Genomic DNA, 24,731 nt, shown 5'->3' with positions numbered 1-24,731 from the left:
TTGTTCATTTTGAAAAGCAGTTTTAATTAATAGACTGTACATTCCATTAGCTTATTCCTTTCTCAGGTCCTTCTATTTACATACCTGTCTCACTTCCTTGACACATATTATTCATTTTAAGTTCTAGTCCTGTATTGTTGTATCTGTCAATGGAGAAACACAATGAAAAGGTGAGAGATAGTTCTAGAGATAGAGACATAGTGGTAATATTATCCTGGCCCTGTGCCACTTCTAGTAATGAATGCTACCTTCCTAAATTCTGCCTGCAGCTTAAATTAGTCACTGGGGTGAACTAGGCAACTCTAACACAATAAAATAGCATTATATTTCTTTACTCAAAAGTTAGTCTCACCTTCCTTGGTGGCAACATTAGATATATATACAGGAAGTTAAGTGATCTCTAAGATTAGACTGACTTATGATTCAGTTTCTTAAAAAACAAAACAAGACATTTCTAAAGTGCCTGCTATGTGCAATGTGCCGAGCGAGGTCCTAGATTATTTCCATAATCAAACCTAAGGCAAACTTTTAAATTTTATACTGAGGCCCTTTAATTCTTGATTTCCTGTTCCGCAAACTAATATTCTTATTTCTTGTTAGGTACTTAGCACTCTCATATATCCCCTGGCTGACCAAAGTACTCAGTTTTGCCTTCTAATCATGCTATAAATCTCTCCATTTATATATATATATGTGTGTGTGTGTGTGTGTGTGTATACATATATATTGCTATATACTCCAATATAGCAAAATGTACCTCTTTTATAGTCTTCCGTCAATTTACTGATCTATTATAGACATACTGATCAATAATAATGAATTTCCTTCTCATGATAATGGTAGACATGCAGAACTATTATCTTAACCCACAGGAGTTAACAAAGCTTGAAATTTCAGGAAATGTGGTAGGCTGTGGAGGGAGATTAGAGAAGGAAGGTCTTTTAAACTGTTCAAATTCTACTTATTATAGGCAGACATGCTTCCACTTAAAGGACTAGCTGTGATTTCATTAAATATAATTCTTTACTTATTCAATCTTTGGGACTTTGTTTCCTTACATTTAAAAAGTAAACAATGTATTCTCTTCTAACTCTGATATTATGTGATTCTATAAAACCTTTTAGATCTAAGGTAGCACAACCGAAGACCTTGTTAAAATATTTGCTGTAAGAGTTCTTCCGGTCTTTAAAGTTTGAGCCTTGTTCAGAATATATCTTTTTAAGGGTTTTTTACATTCCTTTTATTTATTTATTTTTTAAATATAAACCCTTACCTTCCATCTTGGAGTCAATACTGTGAATTGGCTCCAAGGCAGAAGAGTGGTAAGGGCTAGGCAATGGGGGTCAAGTGACTTGCCCAGGGTCACACAGCTGGGAAGTGTCTGAGGACAGATTTGAACCTAGGACCTCTGGTCTCTAGGACTGCCTCTCAATCCACTGAGCTACCCATCTGCCCCTTTACATTTCTTTTTGTAAATGAACAGGAGACAAGCTATGAATTTAATTTTTAAAGGTTATTTATTTAGCTGGTACCCAATCCTGGGTTCTCACTGATCAGAGTTTAGAAAAATAGTTAATGACCAAGACTATTATTGTGTAGCAATTACATAGGCAAAGATGCTCCCAAAAGCAAATTTTAAAGCCAATTGGTTTGTCTTCATCAGTTTCAGTCCACAAAATCTTATCTTGAACCCCTCATTGTGGTTTGAAGGTGACTTAGAATTCTGAAAAGTTATGCCTGTAAAGTACAAGCTCTGATAGAAAAGCAGTGGAATGTAGTATGCTTTCTGAGAATCAACCTAAGTACTTAGTGGATTATCACCAATAATCTGAATATTGGTAACATGTTAGTTATTTAGCCAAGTCAAACCACTAAAAATAAATATACAAAATTGTCCCTCAGACCTCTGAGTTCCCCTTCTACTTCTGCAGGGATTACTATAGTGATGGAAAAAGGAAGAGAAGGGGCAAAGAATCATGTGATTTTAGAGACTTTATACACATTAATTTAACTGTTGACATCAAAAATGGAAAGTCCTTATTCAGTGATCATTAAGTAGATATGAAGAGAAGAATTTAATCATATCCATTTTAATCCTCTAGCTATAAATGAAATCAAAAGACAAAATAAAGTGGCAGCTAAATGAAAAGACAACCATGCCTTCTTCTTAGAGAATATAGAAATATAGAAAAAAGGAAATAGGAAAAGTAGAATATAGGAACTAATTGTTGCTTTTTTCTCATAACAGAAAGGAACAAGAAAAATTCCATTTATCAGATACCTGGTAATCTTGCATTGTAGCACTCATAAGCATGAGCAAATGTTTTGTTACATGAACCATGAAAATACTTTATGTGTAAACACCTATTGCAGAGAATAAATTAGTAGAACTTTTCTATGAACTCCATAAACTCTTCAAATTAAATCAGCTCACACTTGAGCATTCAATGATTTCAATGCAAATATGGTCATGGGGAAGTATGATGAAAATGTATCATATAACATATACATATATTTTAATATTTAGATACATATTTTATATACATCTATGTGTGAATATCTATATATAGGCATAGATATGAAAACACCAATAAGGCAAAACACAAGAGAGTTCAAAATTTTCTGGAATATATAAGAAGCCTCATATCTTTATATCATGACTATTTTCTTTAATAAGAGAGTTAGGGAAGTGTTGTTTATGGTGGACACCAAAAACCATCACAAAAATAAAATTGTTTATATTTTGCCAGACAGGAATTAAACAGTAATTAAAATTGGGCCTATATCTGTAAAAATACTAGTGCTAAACTCATTTTCTAGATATTTAAGCTGAGGTAAGACAGATAAAATAATTTTACTGAGGCTATTTATTTAACATGAAGCTAAGGTTCTGGCAAGAAGCTCTCCATACTGTTTAATTATATACAATGTTATTTAATAATCACAAACTTTCCTTCTTATATACTTCAGATTTAATTATATTGCTCATAGAATCTTTGGTTCAATAATGGAGATATTTCATTTTTATGGATGTATTTTTTTGGATGGATGTATTTTTATGTATGTTTTATATTCATGTGTTATTTGCCAGCAACTATGAATTCTAATATTTGGTCAGCTGGAAATAAATGTGTGTATACGCAAGAGCAACCTTTAATCTTTCTAGTAAGATAAGGGTTAAAGATTATATACAGGTCAGGAGCTGTTTCAGTTTTCCTGGTCATTTGCATTTCATTCCATCACTAGGAATATGCCCAGTACTTGACCCCTTACTGGGTGGTAAACACCATCTAGGCTGGACTAACTTTAAGCCAGTTCTCCTTTGCATGTGATCCTTTGCTCTGAAGCTCCATTTATGCCACAACTTTATCTCATCCTCTTCTCCATCCACTCATTTGTATAGGTCTGTCAGCTTTAGCTCCTCACTTTGTCGCCACATTTGTTCTTGGAAATTTTTATGACTCTTGTTTGCAATTCCCAGTGAGATACTATGCAGTAAAGATCCACATCTTAGGGCTTTTTCCTCTAATTCTTTGTGGCCTCATAGATATGGGCCTTGGTCTTTGCCCTCTGTGGGTTTTTTTTTTCCTATTTTTGGTGGAGGAAATGGAACCTCTTAAACCTTGAGATTTTGAAAAGTCTGGAGGAAACCACAGCATCCCAGACTTACAGAATCCATGAATTTTACAATAGCACAGTGTCGATGTCCTAAGGACCAAAGAGGGATATCTGGTCTTTAGGATCCTTGCCAGTGAAGTTGTAACAAGGATTCATAAGGTCATCTTTGGATATGAACTAGGTAAAATTAATGTTTTGTAAGAACTTCTAAGTGTTGAGTTTACTCCCCTGGGGACAGAAAAGTACACCCTGGAAGTATTGGGAGCAAATATTTTTATTTTATTTTTATTGTTAGATCTGTAAAAGGTGCCTGGTATTTAGTGGCAAATGGGAGTGGGGTGCTAATTGATTGCCCTTAACAAATGGGGAAAATACTTCAGTTGGGATTCAAACAGATAGAAATAGACACCCCACAAACCTTTAAGGATACCCCAGCACCTTCAGGGGGGAAATTTAGCCAGCCTGGCTAGAAATGAGAAGGCCAAGATATCACTATATAAGCAAATCCATGAATATGTTCCATTGTGTAAGATCACAAGAACCCAGTGACACAATAATAAGACCAGCATCATTTATTTGCTGAAACAAACCTCCCAACCTGCCATAACTTTGACTAAAAGAATTTCATTTTTCTTTGGGTTTGGGTAATTTGACCTACATGGGAGGAGATGAAAAGGGGTACCTAAACCTGATGGATTCCAGAAAACTTTTAGAACCCTCAGAATATCCTATAAGAATGAATTAGCCATAGGTTTTCCTGAAACCACACCTGATCTCACAAGTCCTGGAGATAATGAGAATTAAAATTGGTCATGTGAAGGTAGTGATTCCTTAGTTGCCTAATGTTTAGAATTTGTGAATGCCCATTGTCATGACCTGAGTTCAATTCCTGGTCAAGAAAAATCTCTGAGAACCAACAGCATACAGTAAAAGGTAGGTGCACTTGGAGTTAGAAGAACTTGAGTTTGAATTTTATTTTTTTTTAACTTGCTACCTATGTGATTCCTCTGGGAAAGTCACTTAATCTTAACTGAGACTCAATTTCCTTATTTGTAAAATGAGAGACAACCTGGCACTATAGATAGAAAGTTGACCTTAAAGCCACAAAGACCTATATTCATGTTCTTACCTCTTTGACATATTGGTTATGTGCCTTGGGAAAGTCACTCCACATGTTAGTGTTCTAAGAAACAAAGAGTGTAAGTTCCAGAAAAGGTGTTGCCTGGTAGAGAGAGTTTCCTCACCTGAAAGTTCCTAAAATCAGGGGATCAGACTCAAGGACCTTTTAGGTCTCTTCTACTTTTAAAGTTATGATTCTAAGAAGATTGGAGAAGAATATAGGTGACTTACACTTTGGTTTTTAGGATTTGGGCTGAAAGATCTAAGATTTAAAATATGACTAATGAATAATAAAGAACAGCACTAGTTTGGTAGTTTCCATAGCTTGTACTGGTTCTGGGGAAATGGCAGACATATAAGGGATTTCCTACATTTGTCTGAAAATTCACAGAATCTGTTATGGATATATCCAATCCTAGTTATCACCCTTCTACCTGTGATACTCTTGTGGCATTCCCTTTAGAACATCATCATCTTTTAGAACAATATCTGATTCTTTTGTGTAAATGATCAAAACAGAGCTTTCTCTTCCATAAAGTCTCTGTTTCTTTTAGTTCTTGATCCTCCATTATCAGAGTGGGATGAGGTATCATGTGATGAGATTGGGTATAAAAGCCTGCATAGAAGATTATTTTGATCCTAGATCTTGGCTAAGACCTTCACACAACTTCTGCAATTCAAATACCACATACCCTCTCTCTTCTAAGAAGTCAGTGAGAACCAAAAATAAGAGACTGGATGAATTAATAAAAAATTAATAAGAAATTAAATTATTTAATTAAATCATTTCATTAAATCAAATTAATTTAATTAAGAAATTAAACGAATTAATAAAAATAATTAATAAGAAAGTCCTTGATAGTCAAATCATTCAGACATCTACATTTTTTGAACAACAAGATTTTTAGAGAATGTACTTTGAAAACCTAATTAACTCATCACTCCACTGGCTGTGCGGATTGGTAAGTGATTATAAACTCACATAGCCTTATATCCAGAGGTTCCAGCCCAGACTTTCTTTATGTCCATCCCATTCACCCTAGCCACTATCATTGTATTCCCCCCCAGTTCTCCAATTCTCGCTCTGGGAACTATAATCAAATCAATATAATCGTTGGTATGGGAAAGGGTGTGCCAGTCTTCTCTCCTATGATTCCATTTACTACTTTGGAAACTTCCCAGACTAAAATATCTTCCCCTGGCCATCACTCCCTGAAATGTATTATTTCTCTATATTAGAATGTAAGGTCTTTATGAGCAAGAATTTTCTTACTTTAGTAGTTGCATCCCCCAAACTGAACACAATGCTTCGCACTTAGTAAATTGTTTAATAATACTTTCATAAGTATAACAATACATTCATAAGACCAAAAGTAGCTATTCGGGCATTCTTTCTATAATATCTCCTTAATCAGTGAAATTTCCAGAATATGAATCTGTTGCACCCAAATTCCTTCAAGTAACAAACAACAGTACTGGAGAAATTCAGCACCAAAATCTGCAAAAACTCCTAGGACAATATTTGTTTAAAAGCTGCTAAACTCTGGAAATTATGACAAAATATTATGTAAGAAGATCCTATAACTCAAACAAAAAATACTCTGGCTAATATCACTGAGTCTTTTTTTACTTATCTTAAAGATCATTTGTAACCAGAAAACATTGCTTGGTAAGCTATTTAGAAATGTAAGTTCCTTGTTCATGTCAAGGTTTCAACAGTATAATGTCTGCTTAAAAAAAGATATGAAGAAAGTCACATAATCATTTCCTCTCTTAAAGATGGCAATAAAACCCCGACAAATTACTTACTAACTTTGTTATTTTGATACAGCCAAATCCAGTAATTCTACTGTCAAACGGGAGAGGGGAGGGGAAAGAACGAAGGGAAACAATTGGGGAGAGCTAGAAGCTGGTTTGACACTCATCTGGAAAATATTGGGTCCAGAATCTCAGAATACGGGGAGCTAGGCCTCTCTCAGATCCAATTTATTTGTTGTTCCTGGTTCTGGAAAACTGCTGACAGGTGCTCCTGTCCTCAGGTGTTGGGAGACAGGCCAGAATGGACCATCCTATCATTCATCGCTGTGGTTAGATTTTCTTTCTATTTTAATCTAACAAATAAATGATGGCATAAAATCATGCTTATGTTAAATACATTGCTAAGTACCTTGAATGAATGGATTGATCTAATCCATAGGTCACAGTGATTTGAGAAATAATTCAACATGGTTCCAAGAAGAAAAGCAAGAACATTGAAACAGTCATGTAATCATGGGCTGTTCTGATTTAATTTTCTTGGCCCTGAAATGGAAGGTTGATATTCTAAATAGCTCATTGTTTTCAGAATTTTTTAAAGTTGCTGCCATAACAAGGTATTTAAAAGATGACATTCTGCCTGGCAGACTAACTTCTTGGCATCTGTTCTATGGTTTTCAAAGGAATTGTTTTGCTTCAGACAATTCAAACAAGATGCCCCACATGTCTCCATGATATTTCCAATTGTAAATATGGTGACCAGGGAAGGGAGTAGGGAGAAAAGAAGATCAAGTTGAGTGAAGAAGGAAAATGACTTAAAAGTTTTTTCATCTTTTAATTTACCCTTTATGGCAAATAAAAGCAACAGAGATAGATTTATTTGTAGAAGCTTATTCTGGTAACATTGACTGTGTAGGACAACGTATAGAGCTTGGGAAAGGGAACCTAAAGAAAATGGTGGGTTATCAATTGGGGAATGACTGAACAAATCATGATATATGAATGTGATGGAATATGTTATATTATAAGAAAAGAAGAATAGGAAGAATTCAGAGAAACTATGAAAAACTTGTATGAACTGATACAGGATGAAGTAAGCACAAACAAAATAATAGAATGTACAAAACTATAATAACATACAGGAAAACAACACAAATAGACATCAAGAATCAGATGAATTCGATGACTACTTTTGAGTCAGAGAACTGATGAAAATGAATACCTAATCGCTTGGTAGAAAGGTGGTAGACTATATAAATATTTAATAATATACTATTTGAAAAAGTTGATTTGTATGTTTTCTTTGGTTAATTATACTTTTTCACTATAAAAGAAGGTTCTATTAGAGTGGATATTAGAAAATAACTAATGTTTTTAAGGCCACAAGTTGACACAATATCTAGAGTGGTAGGGTTGGAGTTAGGAAGACCTGAGTTCAAATCTGATCTCAGACACTAGATGTATAAGTCAGAAAAAATAATTTTGCCTATGCTTGCCTCAGTTTTCTCTTCTGTAACATGGGTACAATAAATAGCACCTACATTCCAGGATTGTTGTAAAGATCAAAAGAGGTAATTTTTGTAAAGTGGTTAGCACAATGCCTGGCATGTAGTACATTATATACAAGTGCTTATTATTTCTTCTTTATAAAGCATCAACAAATCATTTTTAAAAATGCATTCTTGGTTTTATCATTCTTATAGTCCTCTTCCAATTGGACTTCCCCCCCCCCATTGATCTTAAATCCATTATCTTCCAACCTGAAAGTCCAAACAAGATGCTTTTGAAGGTTGCCTTTAATTTTCTTGGACATTAGAGAGGAGTACTTTGTTAAAAGACAGAGAAACTTCTTAAGCAAGATTCTTCCAGGAACAATGTTATTCTCTTGGAATTAGAAAGTATATTGGTTCATTCCTTAATTTTTTTCAAACTACTGGAGTGGTCTGATACTGGAGGCTAAAAAGATTATCTTTAAAATTATAGTGCACCCTTGTAAGGTAAAGTAAAAATGGATACATGATTAAGAAATAAAAGGTAATGCCATAAACAAATTACAAGAGCACAAAACAGACCTATGGATAAGAGAATAATTTAGGTAAAAAACAAGGCATAAAAATATTATGAAATATAAAATAGATAACTTTGTATTAAATTCAAATGTTTTAGCACAAACTAAAGCAATGTAACCAAGATTAAAAGGCAAATAAAGCAATAAGAATCTTTGTTGCAAATCTCTCTGACAAAGGTTTCATTTCTCAAATATATAGAAACTTATTCAAACGTATAAAAATACAAAGCATTTCCCAATCTACAAATGATCAGATGACATGAATAAGCAATTCTCAGAAGAAAAATTAAGACTATCTTTAGCAATATGAAAAATGCTCCAAACCACTATTAATTAGAGAAATGTAAATTAAAACAATTCATAGGTACCCCCTCACACCCATCACCCATGTCCAAAAAGGAATATCATAAATTGTTGGAGCGGATCTGAGAAAAATGGAACATGAATACAGTGCTGGTGGAGTTGCAAACTGATATGACCATTATGGAGACAAAACTGTCCATACTCTTTGGCCTGGTAATATCACTATTACTTCTGTATCCCAAAGATATTAAGGATAGGGAAAAACAACCTAACTGTATGGCTGCTCTTTCTGTGTTGGCAAAGAACTGGATATTGAAGAGATGTCCATCAATTGGGGAATGGTTGAACAAGTTGTGCTATGTTTGTAATGGAATACTATTGTACCATAAAAATGACAAATAACGATGATAACAGAAAATCTGGAATTATATGAAGTGATTCAAAGTGAAGTGAGCAGAACAAGGAGAATGCTGTATACAGTAACAATCATGTATGGACATCAATTGTGAATGGCTTAACTATTATCAGCAAAGCAAGGATCCAAACTTCAAGAGACTCATGACAAAAAAAAAAAAGGATATCCATCACCATAGAAGGAACAGTCTAATGTAAGTTGAAACATGCCCTTCTTTATGTTGTTTCCTCCATGAATTTTTCTCTAGTGTAAGCAATATATGTCTTCTTTTACAACATGACATAGAAATATGTACTATATAATAATACATATACAACCTATATCTCATTACCTGCCTTCTTGGAATGGTACAAGGGTAGGAGGTGAATATGGATTGCAAAATATAAGAAAACAAATACATAAAAATTTCATTGACATGTAATCTGGGAAAAATAAAAATTTATTACAATAATAAAAATTATAGAGTATAGTGCCTTCCCTTAAGGAGTAATCTAATGGGAGAAGTTAGCAGAAGTGAAATCTTTGGCCATTTAGTGATCTTAAGTACTGAAAGAGAAAAAAATTCATTGGCCATAGGCTTTAACCTTTAGTCAGTTTTAGACAGATCAGTAGAGATTGTGGCCTAGCTGTGTCCAGCCAAAAGGCCTTTTCTAGGCAGGTAGGTGACAATGAATAAAGTACTAAATTTAGATTCAGGAAAACCCAAGTTCAAATCCTACTTTAAACATCTAACTATGGGATCTTGGTCACTTTACCACTTATAGCCAAAGAAATACAGTGTACTTTGACCCCCCCCCAAAAAAAAACCCAACAAAACAAACAAAAGAAAAAACCTACCTCCACACAAATCTAGAAAACACAACAGACTAAGTCTTGATCAAGTATAAAAGTCTTTGCATGGCATTTTTAAATGTAAATTGGCCCACCACAATTTGGCCATTACTTTTCCAGTCTTCTAACATTTTACTCCTGTTTATATAATCTATAATTCAGTAACACTGGTCTTCTTAGTGTATCTTACACAAGATACTCCATCTCCTTATTTTATACATTTCTGTTGACTGTCCCTAGACCTGGACTGACCTCTGTCCTCATCTCTGACTCTTGGATTTCTTTAAGACTCAGATAAAATCTCACCTTCTGCAGGAGGTCTTTTCTGGTGGTCCTCAGTGATAGTGATTACCTTCCATTTGTACTGTATATATCTTATAGATACAATTATTTGCAGGGTTTCCCCCTTTAGAATATGAGTTCATTGAGGGAAGGAACTGTGTTTTTGCCTTTCTGTGCCTCCTTGGTGCTCAGCTCACTATGTGGCACATAGTAGGCAATTAATAAATAATTGTTTATTGGCTGTCATATAGGAATAGGGGGATAGACTGCTGGAATTGGAGTTAGGAAAATCTGAGTTTGAATCCCCCAAAACACTTATTTGCTATTTGATCCTGGATAACTTTTCTATCCTTCAGCTTCATTATCTAGAAAATGTAGCTGGACTCAATGGCCTTTAAAGTGTTTTTAAATTCTAAATCTGATCCTAGAATGCTCAAGTCTCTATTCTAAAAAATATCTGTTCAATTCTTTCCAAAACAAAGCATAACTTCTAAGTCTTTTAAACTGGAAATGTGATGTGAATTTTTCTGAGACTGCAAGACCAAAAACACTTTGAGTGGCTTTACTTTAGAAGCATAGAGATAGATGCCTTCTTATAATTTAGGATGGGTCACCTGTTTCTTTTCTTCCTCTTTTCTGCTATTTGACTTTCAGTAGTATAAATTTCTAGTTGAAAGGAGCTTATACACTATGCAATCCAATCTTTTCATTTTACAAATGAAAGAACTTGAGTCCTAAATGTTTAAAGACCTTGCCAAATATCACACAATTTGTAATTTATAGTAGAAGTAGCCAGCATTTGCAGAGTATTTGAAGGTTAATAAACAAATGAGGGAATTAAGACTCAAAGATGTAAAATCTCTTGTCCAGTTAAAGGTTGTAAAGTATTTCACTATTAACTAAGTTCACCACAGTCCTATGAAGTAGGTTCAATTATTATCCCCATTTTCCAGAAAAAGAAATGGAGAGAGAAGGTAAGTGATTTCTCCAAGGTCACACATCTATTAAATTCTGACACAGAATTCAAATTCAGGTCTGTCCTGACTCTAAATCTCATGCTTTCTCCACTGCACCACTTCACTGATATCAGATAAGTACCAGAACTAGAATTTGAGGACTTCTGGGGCTATTTACCTCCACACCAAATAATCCCATTTTATTCTCCCCACAGGTCACCAAGGAAATCGGGTGGCATTTTTTACTAGATGTCACAATTTTAAATCAAATTAGGCCAGATTAAGGGCTCCATGCTTCTCCAGAAGAATAAACAGCACAAATTCCAAAGCATTTATTTTCTGTACCACTTAAAGAAGTTTTCATTTCCAAGTTGGTATTAGTATCTTAGATAGCTGAAATTTCCTAATTGCAACTATTAAGATGAAGGATAAGGTTGAGATATCACTATATGTAGCCATCTTTCATTTTAAAGATGATCCTCAACCATTATAATTATAATCTCTGTGTATAGGTGTAGTTGACAAGACCAATTCAGGATCACCATTTGTTTTCATAAGGTACATGAATAAGGTTTATACATTAATGAGTATTGGGAACTCTTGTTTAAAGAAGAATTTTCCATTCCATCTTTTAGACTCAGAACTAGCTTATGAATGTTCAGAAAGAACAACTCCATTTTTTAAAATAGCTGTATGCCAACTAATCTATAAATTATCCTTTCCCAAGGATTCAATTATGCTATATTGCTCAAGGATTCACTGAGCCATGGCCTCAGAATCTTTCTTCTATCACCTTTGCTTATAATCATGTCATTTTAATTCATCACATTGTCTGTTTTCATTTATTCTGTTTCTGTGACCAAGCAGTGTTGGGTGTTGGCAACATTGCAATAAATGTAGTCTGGCTTTATTCTAGGATTTCATTGTAGGTAATCTTTTCTTGTCATCTAGCATGTGGGACTTTTTTCAGCATTAATGAAAGTGCTTCAGAAACCAGAATCAAGTTTTATAACCATATTATTAATGTGATTTTCTTTGCTCTCCAGTTGGAGCTGTTATCTAACATTTTCTAGACTCTATAATCTACCAATCTGTCAAACTAACTCAATTAATTCAGTTCTCTATGTCTTTACCAATCAGTAAAATATTGAATAGAGTGATAAACTGCAGAATTCCATAATGCATATCTTTTTAAATTGAATTGAAATAAAAAATTAAATTGAATTGTACTGAAATTTTCAAAAATTAAAACCAAATTGTCTGTGATAATTATTTTATTGTTTAATCTTTGACAATTTGAAAGACCTTTTTTTAAAATGAGTGGGAGGGCAGCTTGATGACTCAGTGAATTGAGGAGTCAGGCTTAGAGAGAGGAGATCCTGGTTGTTCAAGACTGACCTCAGACACTTCTCAGTTGTATGACCCTGGGCAAATCCTTTAATCCCCATTGCCTAGCTTTACCACTCTTCTGCCTTGGAACCAATATACAGTAATGATTCCAAGATGGAAGATAAGAGTTTTTAAAAAAAGATGAGATGGAATTTGTCAAATTTAAAATATCCTTAAAAAGCCTTTTAAAATGCTGTCATCATTATATTCTCAATGTAGAGAATTCTTGAACTGCTTATAACTAACCCACAAGGACAAAAGTTTGAAAAATGTATCACATTCTCAATTATAAGTTGTCTATTAGGGATCATTTTCCTAAATAAAATTATCTTTTAAAAGACAAATTCTATGTAATTTAAATAGAAATTATATCAATGTAAGGTACATTTTCAATTCAACCTTAAATGAAAGAAATATTTATTAAGTCCCTGCTATGGTAGAACAAAGCACTAGGACACATGAAGTTTAGTTTAGCTCTCATTATGGTCTATTAAGAAGTGATAAACCAAAACCAAAACCTTGTATTTATGTGGTACTTTGCAATTTGTTAAACACCTTCCTCACAACTCTATGAGGTATGTAGTGTAAGTATTATGACTCCCAGTTTATAAAAGAATAAACGGAAGCTTGAAAGGCAAAATCACTTCTCCAAGTTCACACAACTAATAAGTGACAGCTTTGACTCAAACCAAGATTTTCTGACACAAGTTCACCTTTTTTTAGTGCTTGACACTACTTCTCTTTATGTCAGACTACATCTTAAATATTGTGATTAAAAAAAGAGGAGAAATTAATACTCATACAATGTAGATTTGGGAGAAACGATTTCATACATATCAGAGAAAGGCTTCTATTGAACAAGTTAGACCAAGGACACTCTCAAGAATGAAATTCTGATATTATAAGCACAAATGACTATTTTAAGGAGGAAAAGAGGAACCAGATCACTGTGATAAGATAGAAGATAGAAGGACTTAAGACTTCATCTTTATTCTCAAAAGCCTGGACTACCTTTAAATTCCTAGTTACATGAAAAAGTAGTCCAATATCCCTCTCCTTCCTTAAGGAAAATTCTCTCCTGTCCCTCTTCTCCCACACCCTACTTGGAACTTACAGAAACACAAAGGTTACATAGTGGGCTGTCTTTGTAAATAAAGTGTTCAAATAAGATCAATGTTCATTTTAGACATATTGTTGCTTCCCTTTTAAAAAATGCTTTGTTTTATTTAGTATTTTTTTCCTGGCATTTCATTAAAGGAACTGGGTCAAAACTGGAGAATGTAATGAAAGGGGTTCAGAGTTGGAAGATGAGGCTGGAGATACAATGAAAGATGCCTTGAGGGTATGAATTATTCAGTTTTTGTCTTGGCATCCTGAGATCCTGAGGTAAATGCTACTAAATGAAAGAATGAACAGCCCTGGGATCTTCTATCAGGGGAGAGAAAACTGCTACTATGCCTTTCCTACCTCTTTGCTTTCATTACCATTATTCCTGGACTGCAGACTGGAGGAGAGAGTTCTTTGATTAAGGGAAGAAGAAGAGGCCACTTCAGAATAAGGGGAAAGGAGAGAAAAGAAAGTCAAAAGGAAGAAAATCACAGGTCAGGAAGAGAATACTGTAATTTCTTCATGACATTAGGTCTGGAGGATGTAGGTGGGGGCAAGGCCTGGCAATCCATCTCTAAAAGGTTCATCATCACTGGCCTAGCCCTTGCTACTCTTCTGCTTTGGAATCAATAGTTACTATCCATTCTAAGGCAGAAGGTAAGGGTTGTTAAAAAAGAAAAAAAAGAATAGAACCAGTTTTGAAGTACCTAAGTTTACCTCAACTTACTTGTCCTACTTGTCCCAGTGCTATTTCCCTCTTCTAAACATGTGCTTGCCAATATGGCTAAGAGGGGGAAAAATCAATTTTAAAATAATTTTTAAAGCACATTTAGACATGAGTAAACAAGAAAAATGAGGTATTTTTCAGCTTATATTGGTTAATTACTCAACACTAGGTAAGAACATGAACACAATGCACAACACTTGTCACATTACTGAACTCCAGATGGCTCCTGATTTATGCCTGTTCCCTGCAGAAAGGAATTCGCTGAATTCACTGCTATGTATACTGGGTTAAATAACAAAACAAAACAAAACAAAATAGCCTGACCTGTGGATTACTGCTTAAAAACTAACTATTCAGGAACTTTCTCAACAACCAATCTTTCAGTACATCATTACAGCACAGCCCCAAATGGACATCTGGTCTCCATTTTAAGTTCAAGAGAACAAGTCTAAATTTTTGTCTCTTAATTTTATTTGCCTATATCCGCTGTCACTGGGGATTTATGGTAGCATCTTAATATTACACTCTATGATAGGAAACTTCTAATTTCCTTCCTATTATTCCCCATAAAACCTATTCTTCTCTAACCCACTACTTTTTCTTTCCTTCTAATCTCCAGGCTTCACTTTTGCTTTCCTTCTTCATCTCTTAATTATACTTATGGTTATTCAATGATTAGTTTTCTTGGTTGGATCTTACTACTTGATTAATTTTTCTGATCCCTGATGTTAACTGGGACATACATCTCCCTCTTAAAAAATTTTTTTAACATAAGTATTTTTCCATCGTTAGATGAATCATGTTCTTTTCTTCCCCCTTTCCCTCCCACCTCCTAGAGTTGAAAAGCAATTCCACTCGGTTATACATATATTATCACTCAATACCTATTTCTATATTGTTCGTTTTTGTAAAAGAGTAATCTTTTTAAAAACCAAAACCCCACATGTTATACCCATATAGACAAGTGATAAATCAAATGTTTTCCTTCTGTGTTTCTATCCCAACAGTTCTTTCTCTAGATGTGGATAGCCTCAGAATTGTCTGGGACCATTGCACTGCTATCAGTAGCAAAGTCGATTACAAATGATCATCCCATAATATTTCAGTCTCTGTGTACAATGTTCTCCTGGTTCTGCTCATTTCACTTCACATCAGTTCATGGAGGTCTTCCCAACTCATATAGAAATCAAGTAGTTTATCATTCCTTGTTGCACAATTCCATCACCATCAGATAACACAATTTGTTTAACCATTCCCCAATTGAGGGACACCCACTCATTTTCCAATTCTTTGACACCACAAAGAGCACAGCTATGAATATTTTTGTACAAATATTTTCCTTATTTTTTATTTGGGGTACAAATCTAGTAGTAGATTGCTGGATCAAAGGGTATGCCCTTTTGGCATAATTGCAAGCCTTCCAGAATTCCAACTCCACCAGCAGTATATTAATGTCCCAATTTTGCTATTTTCCCTCTAACATTTATTTTTTCCCTTTACTGTCATATTGGCCAATCTACTGGGTGTGAGGTAGTACCTCAGAGTTGTTCAGATTTACATTTCTCTTATCAGGAGTGATTTAGAACACTTTTTCATCTGATTATTGATAGTTTTGATTTCTTCATTTGAAAACTGCTTATTCATATCCTTTGACCATTCATTAATTGGGGGATGACTTGATTTCTTGCACAATTGACTTTGTTCCTTATATATTTGGGAAATTGGACCTTTGTCAGAGAATTTTGTTATAAAAATTTTTCCCAGTTTGTTTCTTCCCTTCTAATTTTGGTTGCATTGGTTTTGTTTGTACAAAACATTTTAAATTTAATATAATAAAAGTTTTTTATTTTAAAACCTATAATATTTTCTGTCTCTTGCTTGGACTTAAATTCTTTCCTTTCCCATAGATTTAACAGGTGTACAATTCTATATTCACCTACTTTACTCATAGCTTCCCTCTTTATATTTAAGTGATTTACCCATTTTGAATTCATCTTGGTATAAGGTGTAAGACATTGATCTAAACCTAATTTTTCCCATACTGTTTTCCAATTTTCCCAGCAGTTTTTGTTAAATAATGAGTTATTTTCTGAAAAGCTGGGATCTTTGGCTTTATCAAATACTACCTTGCTGAGGTCATTTATCCCTAATCTATTCCATTGATCTACCCCTCTATCTCTTATCCGGTACCATACTGTTTTGATGATCACAGCTTTATAGTACAGTTTAAGATCTGGTATTGTTAGGCCCCATCCTTCACATTCATTTTCTTCATGGGACATACTTCTCTTTAAAAAAACTATAATTAAAACTTGGGGTAACAATAAAGATCAGGATCAAATTCTCTAGCCTCCACTTCTAGGTTTTCTAAATAGCCAGATTCTTGGTGGTGAGTTTTCTGTTAGAAGGAGGGAAGACTTCCAAAAAAAAATAAACTGCAGTCATGGGCAGGTTCCAGAGAGGGTCATTTGGGCTCCTAGAAGGTACCAGAAGAGTCCACTTGTTCTAGCAGCCAGAGACCAGGTGCTGCCCAAGCAGGTGGCTGGTTGTTCAAGGGGCCACTCTGTCTAATGAAGCCTTGTCTTTTGTGGGTTGTCAATTCCTACAGAGAGAGCCTACAATTAGCCTCTACATGATTGTTTGGGTTTAGAGCTGTGGTTGGCAGAGCCAGGCTCTCATCAGTAGAGAGGGAAGGGTTAGAAGGTATTTCTGTTTGGTTTGGGTTCTAGTCAAAAGGTGAGCTGAGTTTCAAGGAGCTATGATCAAATCCATGGAAAAAATCAATGTCACTAGCACACTGGAAATTCTAAGAAATTCAGGCAGGATGCTAGGACCTATGAAAGTTGGTGGGCAGTCCTTCCAGGTGATGAACTACTAGAATGGAAGGGGAATGGGGAGTGTTAACAAGGTAGGAGATGCAGCAGAGTTCATTGCCAGTCAAGTCTCATGCCATCTGGTTGTAAGGGCTTTAATTTCCAGAGAAAGAGTCCTAGAATGTCATGTTCTGAGATCCTCTGATGGGGGTCAAGATTGAGAGGGAACTGGCATCAATGTGTTTACACTCTGATGCAATTTCATCAAGGTCCAGTATGTTTTAAGTTCAGTGAAGGAGGAGCAGATTTGGGGTGAGTGGGGTCCTGGTTTTGGCTCCAATCTAAGTCTGAGCAACCAGGGACTCCAGCAGTGTCTTGGTGCTGAACAAAGGTCCATTTAAAATGTGAGAATCATGCTGAGAGTTATTGTGAGGAATTCTTGGGGTAGAAGACATTGACAGTTGGTGAGGAGGACTCCCAACTGCCCAGTTATGTTCTGGGTCAGTAAGTGGTTGGAGTTGGGATTGCCTGACAGTTTGTCTTACTTGTCCTACTTAGGCAGATTTGACTGTATACATTTCCACAGAAGGGTCCCTCCATGCAAGACAGAGGGATGGGTCAAGACCCTAAGGGTTACAGATAAGGTCCAAGGACTTATAGCTAATATAGTACCTTGAATGTATTATGTATTCACTAGATACTTAATGCATAGATGAATAGATCTTCAACTCTCTAAGTTGGAATGGACCTCAATGGACATCTAGTTCAGTCCAACCCATACCTGAACAATAATAATCTCAAACAGTCTTTGCATTAAGTCTTCTTATGAACAAGAAATCCCTACCTTTTGGGACAGATAAATCAGCATTGGTTACATCCATTTATTTCTTCTAGCAAGCATGATGGTTCTTCTTTTCAAATTTCAAGTATTGTTCCTCATTCTGAAAGATTCGTGATTATTAGAATGATTTGGGGGTAAGATAACTTAGAGATAAAGAAAAGACATTCAAAATTATAGTGCTGACACAAATAAAAAATGCATCATTTTATTTGCATTACTATTCAAAGAAACTTAATACATACCTCATTTGTTAGCATCAAAAAGACAATTCACCATATAAGTTAGTATACAAATATCTAATAGGAAAATGTTGCTTATTTTATCTGTCTGTTCAGTATAGTCTGAACCAGAAAGTTCTTAATAGACCCACATTTCATATTTCTTAATGGCTATTTTGTCTTTGGCCTCATCAGTCAATCAATGCATTCTATTTTTTCCTTTATTTTATTTCAGTAACAAACCTACACATAAGTTTTCCAAGGTTACATGTTTCATATTGTCTTCCTCCCTTCTTCACTCCCTGATCATGTAACTGACAAGCAATCTACTGGGTTTTACATGTATTATCACTCAAAATCTATTTCCATATTGTTCGTTTTTATAATACAATGATCTTTTAAAACCAAAGCCCCAAATTATATACTGGAATAAACAAGAGATAAATCATATATTTTCTTTTGCATTTCTACTCCAACAGTTCTCTCTATAGATGCAGATATCATTCTTTTTTTAAGTCCTTCAGAATTGTCCTGGATCATTCTATTACTATTAGTAGTAAAGTCTATTAAATTTCAATCACTGCATTCTACCTATTCTTCCACCTTATGATTATAAAAAAAAAACTAAATTAAAAGGGGTGGAGCTAAGATGGCCACAGAGTAGCAGGAACTTCCAAAAGATCAATACAAAGCATGTCAAAATACAGAAATAAAAAAATTAGACTAGTAAAGGGGTTCTCCCATGGCATGCAGTCTTAAAGGTAGGCAGTGTTGAGGGATTTCTTCTCTAAAAGGGAGTGAAACTACACTTATTAAAGCATGATCTGATCACCCCTCCGCAACACCACCTAAGAATGAGGGCCAGACAATCTCTAAATTCTCCTGGGCTGACTGAGACTTACACCTAAGGGCAATGCAATGCCTTGGCATGTGAGTCTTGGGACCCAAGGCTAAAGAATGCAGATCCTGGGCAACAGAGCAAGGGAACTAGGCAGAAGCAGGACTGGTCATAGCAGAGGCAGCAGGGACTGGAAAAATAGCCTCAGAACCAAATGTTTTAACATATGCTATACAAAGAACTTCCTGGAAGATATCACCAAGGCAAAGCTCAGCAAGACAGAAGCTAAGAAAGTAACGTCCACCAACACACAGGAATCACAATCCACAAGTAGCAAAGGAAATAAGCATCAGAAAAAGCTTTTGACACAGAAGAAGAAAAGAGGCACAGAAATCAAATGGAATAATAAACAAATTAGAGACCAGAATTGACCTTTTGGAAGCCATGAAGAGCAGAATAGATCAAACTGAAAAGGAAAAACAAAAGAACATAACTGAAAACCAATCTTTAAAGACTAGAATTGGGCAAGTAGAAGGTAATGATCTCACAAGACAGCAAGAATTAATAAAGCAATGTCAAAAGAATGACAAAATAAAAAGGAAACATGAAATATCTCATTGAGGGAGGGAAAGGTGGAAAGGATGGCAATAAATAGACCTTAAAGAAAAATAAGAGTGGGATAAGAAGGAAGGATGTGGGGAGGAAGGAAAGTAAAATAAAGGTGGGAAATAGGGACACTGATTAAAAGCAAAACACTGGTATAAAAGGACATAGTGAAAGAAAAAAAGAACAGGACTAAAAGAGGAAATCAAAATGGTTGGGAATACACAGGTGATAATCAATGTGAATGGGATGAACTCACACATAAAATGGAAGCAGATAGCAAAGTGGATTAGAAACCAAAATCCTACCATATGTTGTCTACAAGAAACACAGATGAGGCAGGTAGGCACACACAGGGTAAAGGTAAGAGGCTGGAGCAAAATTTATTGTACATCAACAGAGAAAAAGACGGCAGGAGTCACAATCATGATATCTCACAAAGCCAAAGTAAAAAGTAGATCTGATTAAAAGGGACAGGGAAGGTAATTACATCCTGATAAAAGGCAATATAGACAATGAAGAAATATCAATACTTAAAATGTATGCATGAAATGGTATAGCATCCAGATTTTTAAAGGAGAAACTATTGGAACTTAAGGAGGAAATAGATAGTAAAACTATGCTAGTTGGGAGACCTGAACTTTCCTCTATGAGATCTAGAAAAATCAAACCAAAAAATAAATAAGAAAAAAGTAAGAATGAAATCTTAGAAAAAATTAGAGTTAATAGATATATGGAGAAAAATAAATATGGACAAAAAGGAATACACCTTCTTTTCAGTAGCACATGGTACATTGAAAAAGAATGACAATTTACTAGGGCATAAAAACATGGCAAACAATGCAAATGAGCAGAAATAATAAATGCAACTTTTTCAGATCATAATGCAATAAAAATTATAATTAATAAAGGTTCATGAAGAGGCAAATGAAAAATTAATTGGAGATTAAATATTATGATTCTCTAAAATTGATTGGTTAAAGAACAAATTATAGAATGATAAATTATATGAATGATTTCATTGAAGAGAATGACAATGAGGAAACAACATATCAAAATCTATGGGATGCAGCCAAAACAGTACTTAGGGGGAAATTTATATCCCTGAGTTCACATATCAACAAATCAGAGAGGGAAGAGGTCAAGGAATTGGGCATGCAAATTAAAAAAACTAGAAAGAGAACAAATTAAAAATCTCCAGACAAAAGCTAAATTGGAAATCCTAAAAATCAAAGGAGAAATTAATAAAATCAAAAGTAAAAGAACTATTGAATTAATAAATAAGACTAGGAGCTCATACTGGCTAATCTAATAAAAAGGAAAGAAGAAAATCAAATTAACAATACCAAAGATGAAAATAACAACCTCATCTCTAACAAAGAGGAACTTAAGGTAATTATACAGAACTATTTTGCCCAATTATATGGCAATAAATATGACAATCTAGATGAAATAGGTGAATATTTACAAAATATAAATTGCCTAGTTTAACAAAAGAGGAAATTGAATAGTTAAATAATCCCATCTCAGAAAAAGAAATTGAACAAGCTATCAAGAAACTCCCTAAGAAAAAATCTCAAGATTGATTCACGAGTGAATTCTATCAAATATTTAAAGAATAACTAATTCCAATACCATACAAACTATTTGACAGAATAAGCAAAGAAAGAATTTTACTAAATTCCTTTTATGACACAAATATGGTATTGATTACAAAGCCAAGTATATCAAAAACAGAGAAAGAAATCTACAGATCAATCTCCCTAATGAACATAGATACAAAAATCTTAAATAGAATACTAGCAAAAAGACTTCAGCAAGTGATCACCAGGATTATTTACTATGATTAGGTGGGATTTATACCAGGAATGCAAGGAAGGTTTAATATTAGGAAAACTAGATGCATAATTGACCATATCAACAACCAAACCAACAGAAATCACATAATTATCTCAATAGATGCAGAAAAAGCCTTTGACAAAATACAACACTCATTCCTATTGAAAACACTGTAGAGTATAGGAATAGATGTGCCTTTCCTAAAAATAATAAACTATATATCTAAAACCATTAGCAAGAATCATCTAAAATGATGATAACTTAGAAGCATTCCCAATAAGATCTTGAATGAAGCAAGGATGCCTATTATCACTTCTATTTTTTAACATTCTCCTAGAGACATTAGCCTTAGCAATTAGAGAAGAAAAGAAATTGAAGGGATTAAAATAGGCAACGAGGAGACTAAACTATCACTCTTTGCAGATGATATGATGGTCTACTTAAAGAATCCTAGAGAATGAACTAAAAACTAGTGGAAAGAATCAACAAATTTAGCCAAGATGCAGGACACATAAATAATGAGCATTTCTATATATTTCAAACACAACTCAGCAGCAAGAGTTAGAGAAATTCTATTTACAATCACCATAGACATTATATAATATTTAGGAATCTATCTGCCAAGACAAACACAGAAATTATATGAACATAACTACAAAACACTTTCCACCCAATTAAAACTAGATCTAAATAATTAAACACTAATTGCTCATGTGTAGGACAAGCTAATATAACAAAAATAAAAATCCTACCCAAATTAATTTACTTATTCAATGCCATACCTATCAAACTACTAAGATATTGTTTTATTGAATTAGAAAAAAATTATAACCAAGTTCATTTGGAAGAACAAAAGATCAAGAATACCATGAGAGAGATTAGGTTTAGATCAACATCTTACACCTTATACCAAGCTAAATTCAGAATGAGTGAATGACTTAAATATAAAGGAAACTATAAGTAAACTAGGTGAACATAGAATAGTATACCTGTCAGATCTATGGAAAAGGAAACAATTTAAGACCAAGCAAGAGATAGAGAATATTACAAAATGTAAAATGAATAATTTTGATTACATTAAATTTAAAAAGTTTTGTACAAATAAAACCAATGTAACCAAAATTAGAAGGGAAACAACAAATTGAGAAATAATCTTTATAACAAAAACCTCTGACAAAGGTCTAATTTCTCACATTTATAAGGAGCTAAATCAATTGTACCAAAAAAATCAAGCCATTCCTCAATTGATAAATGGGCAAAGGACATGAATAGGCAGTTTTCAGATGAATAAATCGAAATTACCAATAAGCAACATGAACAACTGTTCTAAATCCCTCTTGATTAGAGAAATGTAAATAAAATAATACTGAAATGCTACCTCATACATAGAATATTGGCCAATATGATAGCAAATGAAAATAATAAATGTTAGAGGGGGTATGGCAAAATTGAGACACTGATGCATTCCTGGTGAAGTCGTGACCATTCCGGAAGCTAATTTGGAACTATGCCCAAAGGGCTTTAAAAGATTGCCAGTCATATCACTGCTGGGTTTGTACCCAAAAGAGATAATAAAGGAAAAGAGTTGTACAAAATATTTATAACCACCCTCTTTGTGGTAGCAAAAAATTGGAAAATTATGGGGTATCCCTCGATTGGGGAATGGCTGAAAAAATTGTGTTATCTGATGGTGATCAAATACTATTGTGCTGAAAGGAATATTGAACTGGAGAAATTCTATGTGAACTTGAAAGGCCTCCAAGAATTGATGTAGAGCGAAAGAAGCAGAACCAGGAGAGCATTGTAAACAGATACTGATACACTGTGGTACAATTGAATGTAATGGACTTCTCTCTACCAGCAGCAATTCAATGATCCAGGACAGTTTTGAGGGACTTATAAGAAAGAATGCTATCCACATTCAGAGAAAGAACTGTGGGAGTAGAAATGTAGAAGAAAAACATTTGCTTGATTGCATGGTACAATGGGGATATGATTGGGAATGGTAACTTTAAATGATCACTCTATTGCAAATATTAATAATATGGAAATAGGTTTTGAATAATGATACATGTAAAACCCAGTGGAATCATTCATTGGCTCTGGGGGGCAATAGGGGGAAGAGGAAGGAAAAAGCACGTCATGTAACCATAAAAATGTTCTAAATTAATTTAATTAATTAAAATAAAATAAAATAACTAAATTAAAAATCATTTTAATAATTGTATAAAGGAGTTAGAACCTTTCTTAGTACTTCATCTCCCAAAGACCAATTTTCTAATAAAAATCTTCAATCCACTTCTGCTCATATAATTTCAGATATCCTACAACTCTGGAATATTTCTCAATGCATTCTGCAAATCCAGTAACAATTATCTTCTGGGCCAGGAGGGTATCTTTCATTTTTCTCAACATCAGCTCACTCATAGCTCAAGATACATTTTTTATCTATTTAATTATATTATAGAATTTATTTCAAAATAAAGCTATTGGAAACAACTGGCATTTCTTGGATTTTTGAGGATGATGACATCATCTGGGTTGCTATGAAACACAATCTATGAATGAAATAAAATGTCATTTAAAAAAACATTAAATGATTTCGTGATACAAATAGCTAAATAATAATTGGCTAATAGCTAAAGAAAAATATCAGTTAAACAATTAATTTAAATTTTCCCTCTTGGGAAGAACGTGATTTTTGTAATCCTGGAAAAATTAATCAATTAAATAAAATTTAAAAAATAAAAAATAAATAAATTTTCCCTCTCCTTAGTACCTTCATGAGAAGGCAGGAAATGTCTTCCTTCTCCCTTTCCAATATCCTCATGTTTTAGATTTCCTTGGGACAGCTTACAGCATCAGCAATTGTCTCAATGACTAAATAAGTTGTGGCCTAAGATTGTGATGTAGTACAATATACTGCTCCATAAGAAATGGCAAACAAGTTAAAGAAGAAAACATGGAAAGACCTACATGAAGTTATGAGGAATAAATTTAGCAGAACCA

At 34.1% G+C, this 24,731-nt stretch overlaps 1 long non-coding RNA gene across 1 annotated transcript in view; it reads left to right on the top strand.

The window, feature by feature from the left end:
- The first annotated feature begins 4,184 nt into the window (after window positions 1-4,184).
- The window catches only part of LOC130453731 (uncharacterized), a 58,404-nt gene continuing 37,857 nt past the window's right edge, over window positions 4,185-24,731 (top strand). The window contains exon 1 of the long non-coding RNA XR_008911256.1: window positions 4,185-4,551. This is a non-coding gene — a long non-coding RNA (uncharacterized LOC130453731). The remainder of the gene's footprint in view (window positions 4,552-24,731) is intronic.

This window comes from Monodelphis domestica, chromosome 4 (genome assembly GCF_027887165.1).
Source record: "Monodelphis domestica isolate mMonDom1 chromosome 4, mMonDom1.pri, whole genome shotgun sequence".
Classification (NCBI taxonomy): Eukaryota; Metazoa; Chordata; class Mammalia; order Didelphimorphia; family Didelphidae; genus Monodelphis; species Monodelphis domestica.
The sequence above is the reverse complement of the archived record's forward strand: the minus strand, read 5'-3'. Positions and strand labels throughout refer to the sequence as shown.